The following is a 16678-nucleotide window of genomic DNA, read 5'->3' on the forward strand; positions in this document are numbered from 1 at the left end:
GAATTTAGTACGGCGGGAATCGTTAATAGTATCGGAATCGGAGAAAATATTGGAATCGTCCCATCACTGATATACATATATATATATATATATATATATATATATATATATATATATATATATATATATAGAGAGAGAGAGAGAGAGACAGACAGACAGACAGACAGACAGACAGACAGAGACAGAGACAGCGACAGATATAGAGATAGATAGATAGATAGATAGATCGATAGATAGGTATAGATGTTATTTGTTTTTTGTTTTTTTTTTACGATATTTTGAATGAATTCAATTATTTATGCGAAAGTGCATTTTCACCTAAATGCGATTTGAGATTAATTTCCACTTTGATCAATTTGATACCCCCAAATGGGGAGCGGCGCATATATTGTTAAAATATAATTATCCATATATCCACGTGTTATATATATATATATAATGTTTATATTCGAGGTTTGGGTTAACACAACGTCAAGATTATTATTTGACATTTGATGTTCCTACTTACTTTGCCTCCCCACGAGGGCAGAGTTAGACACCAAGGTTGTTTTTTAATGTGGAAAAAAGAACAAAAATAAAAAAATTGTCTTAGTCGTGAAGGATTTCTCCTTCACTAACCGAGAACCAAAAATTTAAATGTAGAATCAGAACAGATACTAAACTTTGATCTAGGCCAGAAGGCCAAAGAATCGACATTTGATGTTACTAATTTACAAGGATTTCATTCAAGGGGTCTTTTAGGGATTTTTTTTTTTTTTTACCTAAATTCAAACTGCCCCTCCCTCATTCCGCAAACATCCGACAAAGGGGAAAATATTTGTAAGGATTGTTTCATGACAACTTGATACTTATCTGAAAGTGTATAAGATATCCGGGGGTAAATTGTTGAGGGGAAGAGGTTGAATGCCACCCACAGCCGAAGAGAGAGGGTGAAATCAGGCACTGACATCGTCTCTGCTCGTCAAAGTGAAAATAGCCAAAAAATAATGAAGAAGGCCGTTTTTTGGCACCCCTCAGTCTCTCGCCTTCTTTGCCATCTTTTCAGGATATTCTTCCCCATCTTTATAGTTTTTCATCTAGTGACAGTGGTCTTGATAGAATTGTTTTACGGGAGAGAGGCAGACAGACATACATGGAGAGAAAGAGGGAGAGAGAGAGAGAGAGAGAGAGCGAGAGCAGGGGGAGAAAGGAGAAGAGAGAAAGCATTTTTCAAACTCTTTGGCTTTTTTTTATTGCATTTTCGCCGCAAACAAGGCACAGTGCCACTTTGATGCAGGGGACTACTATCTGGGACATAAGTTGCAGGAATACTATGTAGGGAGTTGAGCAGCAAGATGTCTGTTTACATTACACTGGAACTTCTGCATGTCAGTACAGTAAAGGAAGCAGGATCCCGGAAAGAAATTCCAAAGTCTACCAGTCATAGGGAAGAAACTATTAGAGTAGAAGGTATCTTGGGATCTCTACTGTGTAGGAGTAGAATTTTACTACTTGTCGGGTTTGTCCGTGGTGTTTGCGTCGAGGAAGTACAAGGGCCTCTAGTTCGTCGGGACACCTAGCATTAAATACTTGCAAAACAGGCAGAGGGATGCAGCATTTCGTCGATGGGGATAGAAGTTGAAACCTGACAGTGCGAGGGCTATTAGGTTGGCAACTCCCTTTTGTACACTGTATAAGAATAAGAGACTAGTAGCAGATACACCAGTCTAAATGGTGCAATAATACTCCATACATGGGCGAATAGTGGCCTTGAAGAGGTACAGGATACTCTCAGGCGTAAGTAACTTTCTAGCACGGTAGAGAGAGCCCACCTTTTTTGCAGCAGACTTGACAATACCCTCAATGTATTTTTTCCAACTCATGTTCCCAGTGAACGTTTAGCCGAGGAGTTTGAACGAAGTACTTTCAGATAATGTATTATTAGCCATAGCTATTAGTGGTTGAAAAAAATTTTTTTTTTGTAGTTATTAAAGAAACGAAGCTTAGTTTTGGCAGCATTGAATATTACCATCCATTTTTGTCCGCATTTCACTACAGACTGGAAGTCTTCCTCCAGGGCGTCCGTAATTGCCTTGGATATGTGTTCATTCGTTTTCCCCTCCTGTTTGTTATAGAGCGTGGTGTCGTCAGCAAATATACCAATCTCAGAAACAATTATATCAGGGGGGTCATGTATGAATATCAGGAATAATAAAGGTCCAAAGATCCATCCCTGAGATACTCCCGCATTTATATCATATTTTGACGTATGACTATCGAGGACAAGCTGGATTCTTCTCTTATTTAAAAAGTATTTAATTATGTTAAGTATTAGTCCAGTAATATCATATGATCAGATTTTCATGAGAAGACCATCGTGTCATACGCTGTCAAAGACCTTAAATATATTTAGAGCTATTGCCTTAACCTCCGCTGCCTTATTCAGTGCATGGTATATACGTTTAGAGATTACAGTTCGGGTATCTTCAGTAGAACGGGATTGCTGGCCAGACAGAAGTTTAGCAGCTTTGAGGGAATGGAGTCGAGCTTGATTAATTATGGACTCAAATATTTTTTTTTGCGACAAGAGAGTGGAGGTTAATGGGGCGATAATTTAATGTGTCAGTTCTTACGCCAGGATTCTTGTAAACTGATACTACAGAAGCAGTTTTCCAGCAGCTACGAAAGCAAGATCCATTAAGGCATTTGTTGAAAAGTTTGGAGAGAACTGCAGCAATCTTAGCGGAGCATTTTTTTAAAATGGTACAGCCGGGATGAGATCAGGTCCATGTTTAGGTTTTTATATCATGTACATGAGAAGGAGTGATTTTTAAACTATCTAGTGTGGTTTCTGTCACCAGAGGAAAATCTGTGGGGGAGTGGTTTACTGGGCGCAAAGTTTAGTTAGAGGCAAACCGACGAGCAAGCAGGTTAGCCTTCTCAGTTGTCGTGAAAATAACTTCAAGATTGTTGGATAGTAGGGGAATTGTTGATTGCCCATTATTTACTACACTGTCATAAATTTTCCAGAAATAACGAGTTCCTAATTTCTGCGTTTTAATGCGATTTTTAGTCGTTTCGGTAATTCTCTCTTAGCTGTGACTATTTCTTACTTACAATTACTTCTAGCTTCTATAAACCTTTGTCTATCTGTACTAGACTTATGTCAGATAAATCTACGGTATGCATGCTGCCTTCGGACAATGGCAGCAGTGCAAGTAGAAGTAAACCATTGAGAAGGGTGGGATTTGCTATATGACTTCCATATGGAAACATGCGTTTTACTTGCCGCTTTGCACCATTCAGTGATCTCATTTGCGCACTGTTCCGTAGGAAGAAGAAAGATATTTCCCAATAGAACATCTCTGGTGTGATCCCTGATGGCATCCCAGTTAGCCTTGTTGTAGTACCTTGTCATTTTGAGCAATGGCTCTTCAACTTGAAGTCGAGAGTTTAGGGCGGTGTCTATCACTATCACGGCGTGATTGCCTCCAAGACGACTCCCTCTGGGTGTTTTGCATTATAAAGATTATTATAAATCCATTATACTCCTAAATTCTATCCTAATTCCTGTATATCCTAATGCATATTAATACTGTATTCTTGTAGATTAGCATTCACAAGCAACATTAATTGGAACAAATACATTGAGGGGTCGCCAAAACTGCTGAAAAAAAGGGAGGCTCCCGCTATCGTGCTAGAAAATTACTAACACCAGAGAGTATCCTATATCTATACAAAGCTACAATTCGCCCATGCATGGAGTATTGTTGCAACAACTAGGCTGGTGCGTCTAGTCTCTCATTCTCAGGGTTCATAAAAGTCTCAAATCTTAATAAATTTAGCACTGTCGACCAAGCCCATACCTCTGTCGCATCGTCGCAATGTTATATCCTTGTGCCTGTTTTACAAGTACTTTCATGGAATGCGCTCTGATGAACTCATAACACTCGTGCCTCTTCGGCGTATATATTCCCGACTAACATAACATATAGCAAAATCCCACCTCATCATTGTTGAGGTTCTTAAATTCCGAAAAGCCTTCTACACCTTAGTGTTCCTTCCTTCGTATTGCTAGACATTGGAGTTTCCTCCCTGTTTCCTGCTTCTTTGACACTAACCCGCAGAAGTTTAAATGTAACGTGAACAGACATCTCGCTGCTCAACTCCCCACAGTCCCCTGCTAGATCCGATCACTCATAGAAGTCCTTTTTGTTCTAAGTGGTAATATTCGGGTGAAAAAATAAAAAAAAAAATGAAGAGAGAAAGAGAGAGAGGGAAAGAGAAAGAAAGATACGGAGGGAGGGATCTTCTAGTTTAGGAATGGACAAAGGCAGTGGTCCCTATGTAACGTAGTATACGTTTACGCACTTTTTAACATCTAGACACTCGGAACCCAACACGTTGTCACCCCAGTCGCAAGGAACATAAGAAAGATAGAGGAAAGAACTTCAACTCGCTCTCTAAGTTTTAAACTAAAGCCATTCATTTCCACCTCTTTAACGTGAACATCATCATCCTCTCTCACCTCTGACCTCTCAAACTTGATCGTCGGTTGTCCACACTTTGTTTTTATAGTCTTTTTCTTTTTTCCTACCTCGACGTCACTTCGCACATGGCTCATTATTTGCATACAGCCGCCATACGTTCGTCCGGGCTCTGTTACATCTATTTCGGCCTTCTACCGTATTTTAATTTCAAGCGTAATAAAATTTAATGAAGAGGATTATTGGATTTGGGTTAGCATAACTAAACTCCCTCCTCTATTTATTTCATTCTCTTTCTCATAATAATAATAATAATAATAATAATAATAATAATAATAATAATAATAATAATAATAATAATAATAATAATAATAGACTCTGTAAGCAAAGAGACGAAATTGTAAACCGCATAAGTGAATGCAGCATAATATTTTTTTTAAAAAGAATGCAAACCATACACGATTAGGAGGGAAATTTAGTACTTTGGGAACTATGCAAATAGTCATTAAGAAGAAAAACACCTGGCAAGTCTTAGATTTGAACGTCATAACAGATCAAAGAGGCAGAAAAGGAAAGAAATGCATGGAACTTGCCAGAGAACTTAAAAGAACATAATGAAAATAATTGTGAAGCGAATAAGTGTGGCAGGAGCACAAGTAACGCACCCGAAAGCATAGAAAAAAAGAGCAGACGAAAAATTTGAACTAAGGGGGAGCTTGATCTCATAAAATGCACGACAATGATGAAAACAGCGAAAATTTTAATGGAAAATCATCGTTCACCAGTGTATATATATATATATATATATATATATATATATATATATATATATATATATATATATATATATCTTGTTTTTGTACATTAAATATTTCAATGATTTAATTTCCTCCATATATTCATGCTTTATCTCGAATATTGAGCATTTTTCGAGTTATGATTGAACCCTACATATTAATATATATATATATATATATATATATATATATATATATATATATATATATATATATATATATATATATATACTATAATAATGAAATACCTACATACACTAGTGTTTCATCATTTCTGGAATCTTCAGTGCAAGGTGTCAAGATTAACACCAGTCGAACGATTCGAACTCGGCAACACGAGACATCTCTGGCTCGATTAGCGAAGACCGTATCCTGTCGGCTACCATTAACCGCGTGAAATAACGTTGAATTTTAAACATTTTAATTTTAAATGTTCTTTACGTCAGTCAGAGAGTGATCTAATCGTTATACGATGATATATGCATAAGAGCTAAATTGACCGACTTAAATTCAACTGAAAGTGCTCAACGATAAGAAACGAATTTCTTCAAGGGGCTGTCATAATTATTTTTTTTACTATAATAATGAAATATATATATATATATGTGTGTGTGTGTGTGTGTGTGTGTGTGTGTGTGGCTTCCTTCAGTCTTGACAGACTATGGATACCCACTGTAAGGGTGCCTGCGTGTGACATTTGTGTGGCAATATAACGCAGTTTTCAACCATGCTTCCCATGAGACAACATTGTTGCATACCAGTGAAAAGTGTGGGTACAGGACGAATGGAAACTATGCCGAGATAAGCGGATAGTATATACAACACCTAGAATTCCCAAATGGTCACCCATCTGGTACTAGCCAGGCTCAATGTTGCTTAACTTCGGTGATCTGACGAGAACCGATGTGTCGGCCTATATATATATATATATATATATATATATATATATATATGAGCAAACAGTTAATGAAATATGTTAAAAAAACACATTGAAATGAGTTAAAAACATATTTAATCTGAAAAGGGAACACTAGATAAATGGATAGCCCTTAATCCGCGGAGTTTCGAAGAAATACTCTCCTTCTCATCAGAGGGTAGGAATTAGCAAAATGCAGGATCGGATTTTGCATGCAGAAGTATTTGATGAAACAACAAATAAGTCAAAGATCTTACTTGAAAACAAAATAAGTTAAGCAGAGGGAATATGGTAAATAAAAAGGTGATTATACATTAATGGATAGTCTGGTGGAAGATAAAAAATCCAGTGACGGTAAAATCCAAATGTAAAACTTCAAGAAAGTTAAAAGAGTTTCCATTTGTACAAGTAAAATCCAAAGACATCCCGTAATTGGAAGAAGATGGTCCATAATAATCCAAACGCAGAAATCCGTGGAATAATTCACAATATATATATATATATATATATATATATATATATATATATATATATATATATATATATATATATACATATATATATATATATAATTCAGGAAAACAAAGGGATGTAGTGTTTACTTAATATACGCAATGGTAAACTTTAAACTAATATAAATAACAGTATTTATATATATATATATATATATATATATATATATATATATATATATATATATATATATATATATATATGTAATCCCAACCGAATCAAAAAGCTCTATACGCAATAGAGAGTAGAGCCTATTATAAGAGAAAGAAAATTGAAAACGTTAGTTGCATTTTACAATCAAAATTTATTTTTCGACTAAATACTCCAAAAAACAATTTACAAAGTCCTTATTCCGCGGAGTTTCAAAGAATACTATTCTTGTTATTCCTCGCCATAGTGATTTAGTCCACATTGGATCGTATTCTACATTGCACTGTAGAGAGCATTTTTTTTTAAATTTTATAAATTAATTTTATATATTGGCTCGAATTAAAGTTAAAAACGCGAAAATCAAGAATCATGTTTCAATTGTGCTCTAAACAGAAACATCCGTTTCGAACACTTCTCTGTCTTAGCAAAGACCCAACGGTTGATTTTATAAAATTATTTTTACATAGTGACTTGAATTAAATTTTAAAATACAAAAGTCAGATATAATGGTTCACTTATGTTCTAAACAGAAGCTTTCATTTCGAACGCTGACCTGTCGACTGCTGATATTATTTGCTGGTCCTTTCTGCTTGTGATAAACTTTCTCAAATGCACTTGTGAGATTATTTACTTGGTTCAAAATCTGACTCCATTCTTTAACTAGATTTGTTCGATTATCAATTTTCGATTATTATCGGAGGCAAACCTACGTAAGAACACTCCCAGACACATCAAGTATATTTTGTGAAAGTTAAAAAAAAATCGGCTCCGCAGTTTTTGGAGTTCATAAGGAACGGACTCACACACAAACAAACACAAATAATAGAATATTATATATATATATATATATATATATATATATATATATTTTAAAAAGTATAAATAAATTTTAAAAAATGTTATATACGTCCAAACAAATTAAAAGGGCGACTTTCTAAGTAAATAAAAAAATGAGCTTCGAGGCAGAGCCAATATTAACCGTATGTATCGCTTGAAAAAACAACAATAACAATATATATATATATATGTGTGTGTGTGTGTGTGTGTGTGTGTGTGTGTGTGTGTGTGTGTGTGTGTACTAGCGGGAGTACGCGGCGTTTTCAAAGTGTGGAGAGGTGGAGAGGGGGAATCAAAACAACAGTTCACCCCAGGTGGAGAAAGCTGATAAAAAAGATGATTGTAGTGTGGGGGGGGGTCAAAACAACAATAGGTAGTCTGGGGAGGGGGAGGTGTTACATTTTAGAACTTTTTTTATATATATAAAAACATGTTGGGTTTGTACTGTTAATTTTACCGTCTGTGAATTTTTGGATTAAAGACAATGATCATTTTATACCAAACACTTAGTTTAAAGCAAACTTAGTTAAAAACGTTTTATTTGAAGTTTTATTATTTTATGTGACTTGAGTGATATTTAAATGTTTTTTTTTATTATTTCGACGAAGAAGTCATTTTTCTTAGTTTCGATTTTGTTTTTTCTATAATCAGTTATAAAGTTTAATTAAAGTACCGTAATATTCCAGTTTTATATTGAAAAAAATAATAAATATTCTAAAAATGCATACACACACACACGTAAATTTTCTAATTTTATAAATAAACTTATTTCCAGTAAACGAAAAAAAAAAAAACACATTAAGAAATTTACGTGCGGGGTTTGTACAGACCGTGTCATGCAAAAAAAGAAAAAAGAAACAAAAAAAAGAACACGTAAGTTATTAAATCTTATAAAATTTACTTCAGTCAATGAAAAAAAAATATTAAGAAATTTACGTGCGGAGTTTGAACCTACAGATCACGTCATGCAAAACAAAAACAAAACAACAACAAAAAAACACGCTATTAACTTACCCACAGTAAAATTTTCACAGTTGTTCTATCAATGTTGCTAAGCGACAACATGGAACAAATGGCTTTACCGATGATAGATAAATTAAAATAACGGTTTCGATTATCGATTATCGGTAATTATCGGGAATATTCTGAGACAAAACTTAACTAACATCACTCCTAGACTTATACACTAAAGTTATGTCAGTTTTTAAGAAAATCTGTTCAACCGTTTCGGAGTCTATAAAGAACGAACTCATACACACTTTCCAGAAAGAATTGTTTCGGTTTGTCTAGACAATACCCGGTCAGAGTAATACTAACTTTCACGTGCTGACCTCATTTTTTTCTTTTTTTTTTTATTAGCCTGATCTTAATTTTTTAAAAATTAGTCTGAAATTACCTTTTCTAATTAAGCCAGCGATAAAGATGACATGCTGTTTTTCTATTCCTTTTTATTTTTCGATCCTACTTGACTGGAGATCAATTTTTTCTTTGGACTACTGCACTGTCCGAAAAAAAAAAAATTCCATTGTTTTCAGCTGTCTTGAAAACTTTCCAGCCGGACTATGACTATTAACAAAACACTGGAATTAATTTGGAACTTCAGTCTCTTATATGAATTCTTTTGGCCTTTCTGATTACATTGAGAGAATCTTCATTCAAGCTGAAATATTATGCGCGATTTTTTTTATAGTGTTTTTTACATATCCAACATTTTTTCACTCGTTTTTGCTCGGCAATTTCTGACTATAATAAATTGCGGTCTCACTAAATGGCATAACCAACAAATTCTAGCATTGCTACAAATATAATTTGCTGATTTCTTTATGCCTTCTGATGAGAAGAATAGTAAGAATACATTCTTTGAAACTCCGCGGAATAAGGACTTTGTAAATTGTTTTTTTTTTTTTTTTTTAATATTCGGTTGAACAATAAATTTTGATTGTAATTTCAACTTACAGTTTTAATTTTCTTTCTCATATATATATATATATATATATATATATATATATATATATATATATATATATATATCGATCGACAGAGAGATAGAAATAGATATGAGACGCAATGGAACTGCCCCCTCCCCCCCAAAAAAAAATACACAAGAACATTGGAAAAGATCGGCGAAGACCAACATTCATTGCTAGCAAGAAATAAATGGTAAATTGATGTTGTGATAACACAAAATTTGTTGTAACGGTTTTCGAGAAAGACGTAAAGTGCTGGAAATCTTGGGAAACATATTGTCCCTTAGACTCCAGGAAACACTACTGATTATTTTCAGTGGGCAATCACTACTAACGAGTTCTGTTAAATTTCCTAGTAAGTAAGTAAGTAAGTAAGTAAGTAAGTAAGTAAGTAATAATAATAATAATAATAATAATAATAATAATAATAATAATAATAATAATAAAGACTTGCAGACCAAGTAAGACTGATACTAAAGAGAGGATGGCTCTCAAAACTGGAACTAACAGAAACACAACGAAAAGCAAATGAGGAAATTGAGCATAGACCAGCCCCCACTGGAACCGCGCGTGTAGAAGCCATACAAGTCGAAACACCAAAGATGAAGAACCTGCGAAGACTGGACCCTACAAACGAGAGAACCGAGAACAATGAAACAGCTCTAACAGAGGAAGAAGCAGATGAAATAGGAAAAATAATACAATTCATGAACGAGGAAAAAACAAAGCTCCCATGTCTAAGGAATCACAAACAGAAGGAATTAAAAACAGAACAGAGAAAATTAAGAAGCTTCTCTCACAAGTCATAACAGATACAATCACAGACCTAAACAATTTAATTTATGTAGGAGCCAAGATGGTAAGTATATAGTTCAAAACAGGAAACCAACCGGGGAATAATAGAACGACAAAACCTGGATGGGAAATAAGGTTAGAAAGCCAAATAAACAAACATGAAAAAGAATCCAAAACAATAAACAGGAAGAAAGCGGCGTGGAGAAAATTGCAAATTGGAAATGTGACTAGCAGGGAGAGACTAAACAAGAAACATGAAGATCTGAACCAAAAAATAGCAGCAAAAAAAGGAAGATTGGAAATGTAACTGACTGGGAGAGGCTAAACAAGAAACATGAAGAACTAGACCAAAAAAATAAAAGCAAAAGAAGCGAGATTGATACGATATAGATATAAATCTTAACAATGCAAGCAAAACAGGACATTTGAAAACAACGAAAGCTAATTCTACCAAAACGTGAACGGAGGAAAAACAAAAACGGAACGACCAAACCCAACAGAAACAAAACTCTATTGGAGTAAGATATGGGAAGAACTACAAGACTACAACAGAAATTCCGAATGGCTGAAAGACATAAAAGAAGAATTACAACAAATTGAAGAAGGAACAGTGAATGAAATCGTCAAGGAAAAATGGCAAAGTGGAGAGCACCAGGACACGACGCGATACATATGTACAGGTTCAAAAAATGTACAACTCTACACGAAAGACTAGCTCAAAACATGAAAAGATGTATGCAGGAAACAAACGTACCAGCTTGGATGACATAAGGCAGAACTGCGTTGATACAGAAGGACACAGAGAAAGGAATCGCCCCCAGCAACTATAGGTATATAACGTGTTTACCCACTGTGTGGAAAATACTGACAGCACAACTGAGGGAACAAATCTACCACTCCCTGAATAATTGAGGACTTCTCCCGAGGAACAGAAAGGATGCCAGAAAGGAAAAAGAGGAACACATGATTTGCTATGTATATTGACAAAAAGATCCTAAAGGAGGTAAAAAGAAGAAGAAAGAATTAAGCCATGTGGATCGACTAAAAAAGACGTATAATAGGATCCCTCAAGCATGGATAATAGCATGCTTAAAAATGTATAAAATGCCAAGCAGGACCATCAATGTGATTGAAAATATGATGAGAACATAGAGACTAGAATTGACAGCTGATGGATAACACATAACAGAAATTAATATACAAAGAGGCATCTTCCAAGGAGATTCATTATCACCATTACTGTTCATCATAGCCATAATGACCCTGAATAATATACTGAGAAAGTGCCAAGCCGGATACAAATTCTCTAACACGGTGGAAATAATGAACAACCTGATGTACATGGACAATCTGAAACTCTTCGCAAGGACTGAAAATTAACTAGAGACATTAATAAATGCCACTAGGGTTTTCAGCCAGGATATCCAAATGGAAAAGTGCACACTACTAGTTATAAGAAAGGGAGAACTAGAGACGACAGAAGGCAAGGAACTACCCAACCAAACGGAGATGAGGAAACTAGGGGAACAAGACACCTATAAATACCTAGGAGTACTGGAAGTAGACACCTTCAAAGCAACAGAAATGAAAGAGAGAATTGGAAAGGAATACCTCAGGAGAACAAGAAAACATCTCAAAACCAAATTATATAGCAGAAACCTAATAAAAGGCATTAATACATGGGCAGTATCACTAGTAAGATATTCTGGACCGTTCAAATGGGTGGACTAAAAAGAGCTCAGACAACTCGATCAGAAGACCAGGAAACCTATGATCACGCACAACGCACTACATCCGAAGGACGATGTTGACCGACTCGGCGTAAAAAGTAAAGACGGCGGGAGGGAACTGGTTAATATAGAAGACTGTGTAAATGACAGCAAAAAAGAACTAGAAAAATACTTAATGCAAAACGCTGAAAGAATAATCATAGCAGCGAGAGACACGGAAAAAAATCAATAAAACAAAAAACAGAGAGACAATGGATAAGACAAAAAAAGGGGGAAGAGAAACGACTGCACGCAAGATTCATAAGGATGATAAAAGATGAAAATAACGAAAACACTTGGACATGGATGCGAAAAGGACACATAAGCCTAGAAATTGAATCTCTAATGACTGCAGCACAAGACAACTTGATAAGAACCAACCACATCAAAGAAAAAATCGACAAATCACAAGAAAACAGCAAATGCAGACTCTGTGGACAAAGAGACGAGATGATAAACCACATAATAAGTGAATGCAGCAAAGTGGCCCAAACGGAATACAAGAACAGACTCGACCAAGTGGTAAGAGTAGTACACTGGGAATTATGCAAACAACTGCATCTTGAACGCACAGACAAGTGGTACAAATATAAGCCGGCAACAATACTTGAAAACGAGAATCACGAAATCCTATGGAATATGGACATACAAACTGATAAACCAATCTAAGCAAGAAGACCGGATGTCGTAATAATTAACAAGAAAGAAAAATCCTGTCAAATCGTAGATTTAGCTGTTCCAGCTGACCACAGGGTGAATATCAAAGAAAGGCGAAACGGAGCAAATACAGCTAGCCAGAGAGCTGAAAGGGATATGGAATACGAATAAAATTAAAATGATACCTATAATAGTAGGAGCACTAGAAACAGCCCCGAAAAAAAACTTTGAAAAAAGAATGGGAGAAATTGGAATCAAAGGAATGACTGGAAAAATACAACCAACAACAATAATGAAAACAGCTGAAATATAAAAAAAAAAAACCTTGAATGTGGAAACTAACACACATAAGCAACAAGCTCGGACCAGACAAACTGCTGCAAAGGCAAAACATGAAACACTATATGGAACCAAGAACACTGAAGCCGCATATCTATAAGTTCTCAAACCCAACCATACCTCCATTGCAACATCACTGCCCTCCCTACACACACACAAAAAAAGAGTGAGACCAAATAACCAAGAAGAGTCAAGGAGGAAGAAAGACTGAGGAACTGACCAGGCCTCCGCCGGATAATTGCGAAGAGAATTGGGACCTTGGGGGGCTTATTACCACTCGAATTCCAATGAGGACTAATAGCCGCTGCCAACGAAAAATCAATGGCAAGCAGCTGCTGCGATAATGCAAATTTATTTGCAAATGTTATCGAAAGAGGTGGAGAGAACTGGAAACCTGGGGAGACTTGTTGTTACTCAGCTTCCAGGGAACACCACAGGCACTTTTTATGAAACATCTTTGATGACCTGTGGGATAATAATAATAATAATAATAATAATAATAATAATAATAATAATAATAATAATAATAATAATAATATCAGTGTATTTTACGGATAAAATGGACAATTGTTCTCATTTTCAATGCTATTTACATAACGTTTCAGCCGATGTAACATCCGACCTTCAACACAAGATATACACATGATTTAACGTTATGTCTCACCAGCAATACTCTTGTTTTCGTAAATTTAGGTTTCTAAGGACTTACAATTAGTTAACAGATTTAATTACAAATTTTACTCATAAATAATTAAGAAATAATATCCACTGATAATTTTATTGACTTTATATTAAAGGCCCGGCAAGGCCACAGGGAAGACAACCGAAGCAACAAAACTGAAGCTGGCCTTGATTGTAGGCAAATTTGGGCCTATTTTATTGGTTTGAAAATATAGCTTATTTGTTTTTACCAAATGTCATATAACTTTAACCATAAAATAATATTATAATCTTCAAAACGCCTGCAAATTTTCATGTAGTTTCGTCCCAAAGAACCAAAGATATGAGTATTCAATTTGGCTATCAATATATATATATATATATATATATATATATATATATATATATATATATATACAAGCATTTCAGCCCGGCGTTGCCCGGGTGTTTGAATGTGTACGTTGAGCAAAAAGAAGAAGAAAAAAAAAGTGGTAGTAGGAAGGCAGGCTCGAACCCGTACTGCGAAGGAGGAAAAGAATGGGGGGAAAACTTGACGTCTTTGCTGTTACGACCACCGCCAAACTGGAAGTGACTTATGTTTAAATTAAGGCTAGAAAATCGAAAGAAGAAGATGACCTCCAAAAATATCGGCGAAAAAAGCGACCCCCTGTAGAAAAGTGCCCAGTTGAAGGTGAAGATATTAATGTTTTTAGCCAATTTTTCGATATTTGTCGTCTGAAAGATCGAACTTCAAAACGATACTAATCTTGGTAAAATCTGTCGCCTCTGTCGAAAGTTTTAGGCAGACATGCAAATATAAATACATGCATACATACATACATACATACATACATTTATATATTGGTAACTAAAAATTTTCCACCCAAATCCGTTAAAAAGCTTGCCCTATCTCTGAATACCTTTCTGTAAAATTTCAAATGTTTAGAACAGAAATTGTCTGAGTAATTTGGTAGAGACCGCAGAGATCAAACATTTAAAAATCTTTGACCCCTATTATGACCCCTTAACATTTATTGTTTGGGGCTCAAATCAAGTTTTCCATGTCCAATGAACCTATATCTAAAATCTCAAGTCTTTAGACCCAAGGATTTCGGAGGAGTTTGGTAGAGTTCTAAAAAGTCAAATCGTTGAACTTTGACCCCTTAACAGCCAAATTTCTGGCCGAAAACGGATCACAAATATTTTGCCAAATCTCAGTACCCTGCATATCAGATTTCGCGTCTGTAAATTGAAAATTGACAGAGTTATTGCGTTGGAAAATGTACACACGCACACCCACCAACACACACACACACACACTTTCACTTTTATATATATATTAGCATTTCAGCCCGGCGTAGCCCGGGTGTTTGAATGTGTCTGTTAAGCAAAAAAAAAAAAAGTGGAAGTAGGAAAGGCAGGCTCGAACCCGTACCGCAAAGGAGGAAAAGAACGGGAAAAACACTTTCGTCTTTGCTTTTAGGACCACCGCCAAACAGGAAGTGGTTTGTGTTTAAATTAAGGCTAGACACTCGAAAGGAGAGGATTTTTAAAAATATCGGTGAAAAAATGCCCCCCCCCGTAGAAAAGTGCCCAGTTGAAGGTGAAGAAATTAATATTTTTAGCCAATTTGTCGATATCTGTCGTCTAAAGAGTCGAATTCAAAACGATACTGCTATAGTAAAAATCTGTCCCCCCCCTGTCGAAAGTTTAAGGAAGACATGCAAACATACATACATATATTTATATATTGGTAACTAAAAATTTTCGACCCAAACCGATTAAAAAGCTTGCCCTATCTATGAATATCCTTTATATAAAATATCAAATGTTTACACTAGAAATTGTCTGAGTAATTTCGCAGAGGTCAATTTTTTTAAATTTTGACTCCTATTATGACCCCTTAGCATTAATTGTTTTGGGCTCAAATTAAGTTATTAAGTTAGATGCATACCAAGGAGCCTATAGCTAAAATTTCAAATGTTTAGACCCAAAATTGTCAGTTTCTTACGCAATAACTCTGTAAATTTTAAGTCTACAGACCCGAAATTTGATATACAGAGTACTGAGATGTGGAAAAATCTTTGTGATCGGTTTTTGGCCAGAAATTTGGCTGTTAAGGGGTCAAAGTTTAACAATTTGAACTTTTAGAACTCTACCAAACTCCTCCGACAATTTTGGGTATAAACACTTGATATTTTAGATATAGGTTTCTTGTACATGGATATAACTTAATAACTCGATTTGAGCACAAAACAATAAATGTTAAGGGGTTATAATAGGGGTCAACTTTTAAAAAGTTGACCGCTTTTTTTTTCTTTGCTTAACATACAATATATATATATATATATATATATATATATATATATATATACAGGATAACAAAAAGAAAAAACAAAAGCTAAATGGAACCCATCGAGAACATATGCTGTAGAACGGAGAAAAAAAGGCCAAAGACGCTTGTGTCTTAATGTGATGCTTTGAATATAATAAACTAGTTTTGACCAAAGTTTCATTTCACTCGGACAAAACACTAAGAAACGGGGCTTAATTAGAGTTTGGCCCGTTTTTTTTTTGGGGGGGGGCAGCCTATATATATATATATATATATATATATATATATATATATATATATATATATAAAGAGAGAGAGAGAGAAAGAGAGAGAGAGAGAGAGGTACAATCTTTTTGGTAATTTGGTGAGTTCCAAGACTTTTAGAAGAACCCCTTGTCATGGTCGTGCGCCAGGAGGCGAGATTCGTAATTGAATTCCTCAATGCAGACCAAAATTGAACCGAGCGAAATTCACCGG

General features: G+C 35.2%; 1 pseudogene; it reads right to left on the bottom strand.

Moving 5' to 3' along the window:
* Positions 1-484: 484 nt before the first annotated feature.
* Positions 485-694, bottom strand: LOC145248534 (U2 spliceosomal RNA; annotated as a pseudogene).
* Between the last annotated feature and the right edge of the window lie 15984 nt (positions 695-16678).

The sequence above is a fragment of the Euprymna scolopes genome, chromosome 26 (assembly GCF_053919585.1).
Source record: "Euprymna scolopes isolate OS-2025 chromosome 26, ASM5391958v1, whole genome shotgun sequence".
NCBI lineage: Eukaryota > Metazoa > Mollusca > Cephalopoda > Sepiida > Sepiolidae > Euprymna > Euprymna scolopes.